The 6,012-nt window shown below is 32.2% G+C and overlaps 1 protein-coding gene across 2 annotated transcripts in view; it reads left to right on the top strand.

The window, feature by feature from the left end:
• LOC118737918 (general odorant-binding protein 99a-like) overlaps positions 1 to 6,012 on the top strand; it is a 7,224-nt gene that overhangs the window by 431 nt on the left and 781 nt on the right. The window lies entirely within an intron of this gene.

Here is a 6,012-nt window from a genome sequence, read left to right as displayed (position 1 = left end):
GCCCATACATTTTGGAAATTATAAGCAATATTTAATTAAGTTATTTATATGTATTTAGGTACAATAACAATGCATATACATATGTACCTGAAGCTATGTATACTTACAGGCATGCAAAATGTAAACAAGAATATAATATAAGCAAGCGTTGTGCGCTTCATTGCTTTTGCAAGTGTCACGGTTTCAAATGCAACTGAGAAGAATGAAACATTCGCCCTAGTCGTCGGACGCTTAATTCGCAAACAATATGTACATATGTATATAGTCTCTGAACACTTGGGCGCAATTCACACTATGTATGCTAAGTCGGGTACTTTAATCGCAGAGCTAAAAATAAACCAAAGCGCTACTTTTAAATAAGGCGGTAGATTAGATTATTGCGTTGTACATATGTATGTATGTACATATTTGGCGCTAAATAGTTAAATAATAATTATTAAGCAAAAATCAAAACCGACTTCAATTCTCATATCCAATTATCGGATCTAAACAAAACTAGCATGGGACCACCCCTGAGGTACCACCTTTCTGATGAAAAAAGAATTATCGAAATCGGTTAAAATAAAAAATATTCCGACGAACTGATAACCTCCTCCTTTTTTTGGAAGTCGGTTAAAAATATATTAAAATAATTTTTAAGTTAAATCAATTTTTACACTACGAGTAGCGATGGAAACGGTTTTGAAAAGGCTTTATTTCTTAATTATATGTAAGAGGGTTGCCACCTGTGTCTAAAAGCAAGTTCGACTTAAATAAAGACAGAAAATTTAAATGCATATCCTGATATGGATGCTTAAAAATATTTTGTAGCGGGTTGCCACCTTATTAAAAAGTTAGATTGAATATAAGCAATATGTTGAATAAATTACTTCAATATGAATATAAATCAAAATTGCTTAGAATAAACTTTATTTCCAAACTACATGTAGGAGGGTTGCCACTTGATTTTATATTAAAATTCAATTTGAATTGAGAGTATTAGTTAATTTAAATATGTATCAAAATACAAGTGTCAGACGAAAAATATTTAATGAGGTTTTGGTTTAAAAATAATTTGAACAGGATTGCCATCTGTTTGAAAAGTCGAATTAAATTAAATTTTTTGATATATTGAAATATTGGCGTCAAACAGGAGTATTAGGAGATATCTATTCTAAGCATTTATAACAATTATGTCGTTAATTTATGTATGGGACTACCTGTGAGGTAATACCCTTCCTTTAAAAAAATAATTATAGAAATCGGTTTGACGTGGTCCAAAGTTATGCGGTAACATACATACAAAAATATATATTCCGATGAATTGATAACCTTCTCCTTTTAGTGAAGTCGGTTAAAAATTAATACGAATTTCTGCAGTATGAAAGGAAATAAATATGAATCGAAGTACTGATACACGTCATGGCATATATCTATTTAAAAACTGATGGTACATAAGTATGATTGAAGTTAATGGGGATCTGCTTCTCTATTGCTAAGTATTAATATTTTGCAATTCCTGTTGATTTATTAAAATCAATTCAATACATACATAATTTAACATACATAACATACATAATTTAACTTAAATGTGATCTTAATAATACGTATTCTACGTTTAAGTTTAGCGGCTGTGGCTCCGACACAGCCCGCAGGTCAAGACGAAGGCGCTGGACTGATCCTTTTTTTGCCCGCTCGGAATAGACCTGTCGAAAACTGGACCGGACGTTTAATATAAAAATAAAATAAAATACATTCACAACAAAAATGTTTTTTTTTCATTTGTATACTTCTTAGGCTACGGTTACTATATATGCGTATTCTAACGAAATTTTGTTCTGACGACTTTTTCGGAACAAAAAAATACGAAACAATTAAACAAACAAGTCCGTATACATATGTACGTATAACATTGTGATTTGTGAACATACATATGTATGTAGATAGTAGACTGCATCACCAAAAAAAAAATTGCCGTTCTTCCGCCGGAATTACAAAATGTATTGTATTTTAAGACGTCCACCAAAATATTTCAGTAAAATATTAAGATTTAAGCGAGCTGGACCGATTTGGAAATACCTCCCAAAATGGAGTTTTTTATGAATAAAAATTGTTTCTTAAAGAACTTTTTGAAAAAAGTCCCCTCAGATGACAGAACAGATTGGGCTTAAAAAATCTGCATGAAAATATTTAAAAATCTTTTCAGCGGAATCGTAATAATGAGATTTTTGATGCTGTTTTTTACTTTTTTCAAAGACTGATTTACGAAAAACTTAAATAACTGGCCCCAAACTATTTAGACTTATGGGGTCTGGGTAGAAAGGTATTTTCCCACCATTTTTATTTATGTGCAAAAAAAGTAATTCGTGTCTGATTTTTTTTTTTCAAATACCAACACCACTTAATTCAACTTTGAATGATGTTCGTTCATCCTACCTTTCTCTTTCATCCTTTGAATGAGTTTATTAGCAAAGAAATCAAAAGGGTGAGAAAATACCTTTCCAATGATACCTCACAAGTCTAAATCGGAAGAGTTTAGGTTCAGTTATTTAAGTTTTTCTTATATCAATCTTTGAAAAAATTAAAAAAACAGCATCAAAAATCTCATTACGATTCCGTTCAAAATTTTTTTTAATAATTTTTTTTTAATTTTTTTTTTGTGGGCAACTCCCACACCAACTCATAGATATATGATTTGATATTTAGAAGGGAGGGCTTTGCAACTTCCATAGAAACTTGAAGTTTTGTGGTAGAATACAGCGCCTTCCCTGCAGCAACAAGGCGGTCAATTTTCCGAAAAGCACAAGTACCCTCACCTGTAAAAATTTGACTGGTTAGAATTGGATATTTGTTTGCATCAAAAATGTTAGCTTGCGACCATCCCCTAAGCAACTGTTCTAGAGATATACAAAAAATGAAACTCTCACAGATTTGTACATACAGAGTGGCATTGTATAGAAATTGGTATCGAGAATGAGTTCAGCTCAATAAAAAATTTCCAAACAACAGCACTCTGTGACTGCCCAAATGTAAAAATGCACCAATCCACTATGGGTATAATGTTCATATTTTTGGCATAAAGTTCATTTTTTTTTGTTTTGTATTTTAAAATTTTTACCTATTTCCTAAATCTATACATCTATATCCCAATTACTAAAAAAAACTTATTCAAATTAAGTCCTCGTGGCATTACTTTTTTCACTAGAGTGCTTTCAAAGTGAGCTGATTGAAATTCACATTGTCTTAGAAGATGTTAGAGGAGATAACACTTAATTTTAAGTGCTTGTAGTTTGAAAAGTTTAAATATTTAAAAAGTGTTATTGTGGAAAGCATTAGTCTAAATATGTAAAATTATTATTTGACGGCCCTTTAGTTATTATTATGTTTTATTGTCCAATTGTGCAATGTTTTTCGGTTTTTTATGTAGAGTATTTGATAGAACCTAACAATTGTAATAAATGACAAGTTATTAACAAAAGTGTGTAGATTAATATATAACTAATCTGCCTTGCCCCATTTGCCCCTTTTGGAAAAAATCGCGTTTCTTTAGAGAAATGCGTATTTAGCCATGCGCGAGAATCGAGAAATAAAACCTCTTACAGAGTGATAACTCTTTTCAGAAGTACAACGTTTGGGTAACAAATTTCAAGACGAAAATTGGTAGGTCACCTCAAACCTCTATAACACGTACATATATATAAAAAAAAAACAGATTTTGCGCTGATATCTTAATATTGAGACTTTGTGCCAAAAAAATCGATTTTTTCCCATAGTGCAATCGCCCAAAGTGAACATTTGAAATTACATTTGCATGTCGTGGCTGTAGCTGATGTTTGCTACTATTTGTTGTGCTGGCAGGAGTGTCCGAGTTCAAATGCCATTGGCGGAACACATAATTATAAATTTTGGTTTTCGATAGCTTTAATTTATTGCACAGGACCATCGATATGTATGTACGGATATATAAACTGGTTTATTCTGTTTTTCTTAATTTCAAAATTAGGAAACAATTTTTTTTCAAATCGTAATTTTTTTGATTAACTAGTAAACCGAGGTTTTAACCGAACACCCCAATACATATGTATGTACAAGTGTACCTACATACATGCATACCTTTGTACTTGAACGTTGGAACAAATCGTAGTCATAGATCATGCAATCATATATTAATTCTCTGCTGCTTCTAATAAATGAATAAATAATCGTAACTGATATTTTCGCAACAATAATATTAATTATATGTTAATCTATTTTAGGCTTGCACAGTACGTGATCATATTATTGCACCTCGCAATAATAATAATAATAATAATAGATTGGCGCTTACACACATGTTAGTGTTTGGCCGAGCTTCTCCTCCGATTTGTGCCGTGCGCCTTGATGTTGTCATACAAAGTTGTACGCCAACTCTGTTTTTCATGGCAGAAATACACTCGGAGGTTTGCCATTGCCTGCCGAGGGGCGACCGCTGTTAAGAAAAAATCTTTTTTCTACATTTTTTGCTATGTTGCTTTGACCAGGGCTTGAACCCAGGCCCGGAAAAAAGTGGGTAAAACGACCCTTGAAGCCTTCATGAAAAGTGGTTCAGTTTTAGGTGCGGACCATACATTTGTGGAAAATTTCCGTTCGGTTAATGGTTCAGTTAATTAATAGAAAAAAGCGTTTTTACGGTTCAAAACCGGTTCACGTCCCTGTTTAAAACTAAGGACCCGTTACTCAATGTCTGGTAAACACTAACTAGAGGTTAAACATCGTTATCGACGTAATCGACTCCCTCTTGTCGACATTTTGTCGCCCGTATTTTAGGCCTCCGCGTTTCCCTGATATGTACACTTGTCGGAATACTTTCGGTATGTAATTTGTAAAAAAAATCAAAACAAAGGTCGCAATTCAGGAAATTAAGTTTATAAATTTCTGAAATCATTTAACAAAAATTTCCTCCAGCGAAGACAAAGACGCTATAACTTGTTATATTTATTTTATTCAATTTACTGCTTGCTTTCTTCTTCTAATTTTTATACGCTGCAAAAATGTATGCAATAAATTTTCGGATTTTACTGACCGGTCTTGCTGCAGTGCGGTATGCCGAAATGAATCCGCTCCGATTTCATGTATGCGACACTTATGTGAAAGTGCCAATCAGGGATGCCGTTTGGATTTAAATAGATCCAATTGGATACATTTTTAGACGAATATTTGCGGGATACTTATTTTTTCCTATCAGTATAAATGTGGATACTTTTTTAAATAGGCCAAAATTTTATATTTTCTATAAAGTTTTTTTCGTTCAAAAATAGATTTTCATTAATGACGTTTTCCAAATGTTATAAAAATAGCTACTTAAGCGTGAAATTAGAGCATTTTATTTTTTGTGAATGAAGCAATGAACATATATAGAGATCTCACCAAAGCAGTGTAATAAGAGCTTTAACAGACGGCAGCGTTGATCCGGATCAACTCGGTAATTAACTGCAGTTAATCCGGATTAAGTCCCAGTTAATCCCGATCAACTCGGGAATTAACTGCAGTTGATCCGGATTGAGTCCCAAATAATCCCGATCAACGCTGCCGTCTGTTTGAGCTTTTAGGAGCAATTGTTTAGTTAGCTAAAAAAAATGCTTTAAGCAAGATCTTAATATATATATATATAAATTAAATATATCTCTTTCATATCACATATCTTCATTTGTTAATATAAAAAGAAAGAAGATCCCAATGGCGCGTATTCATAGTCCAGCAACTAAGTCGAAACTAACAAAGTTGCAACTTAAATTTAACTACCAACTTAAAATTTACCTCTATTCATAGTCGCATTTCAGACTTCTACTAAGTAGTTTCGACTTAGTTTACGATATAGCAAAACAAGTGTGAAAATTTATCGATATTTCTTTATGATATTTCGGAAAAATTAAATTTTTATTAAATAATGTCAAGTTTGATCATCCGTTTATGTAATTTTTATTTTCATTGCATGATTATGCAAAATAATAAGCTATCATTTTCTTGTTAATTGTGTGAAATAGCCAGAACAAC

The sequence above is a fragment of the Rhagoletis pomonella genome, unplaced genomic scaffold (genome assembly GCF_013731165.1).
Source record: "Rhagoletis pomonella isolate Grant_MI unplaced genomic scaffold, Rhpom_1.0 Rhpom_scaffold_00004, whole genome shotgun sequence".
In the NCBI taxonomy this organism is placed as follows: domain Eukaryota; kingdom Metazoa; phylum Arthropoda; class Insecta; order Diptera; family Tephritidae; genus Rhagoletis; species Rhagoletis pomonella.
The sequence above is the reverse complement of the archived record's forward strand: the minus strand, read 5'-3'. Positions and strand labels throughout refer to the sequence as shown.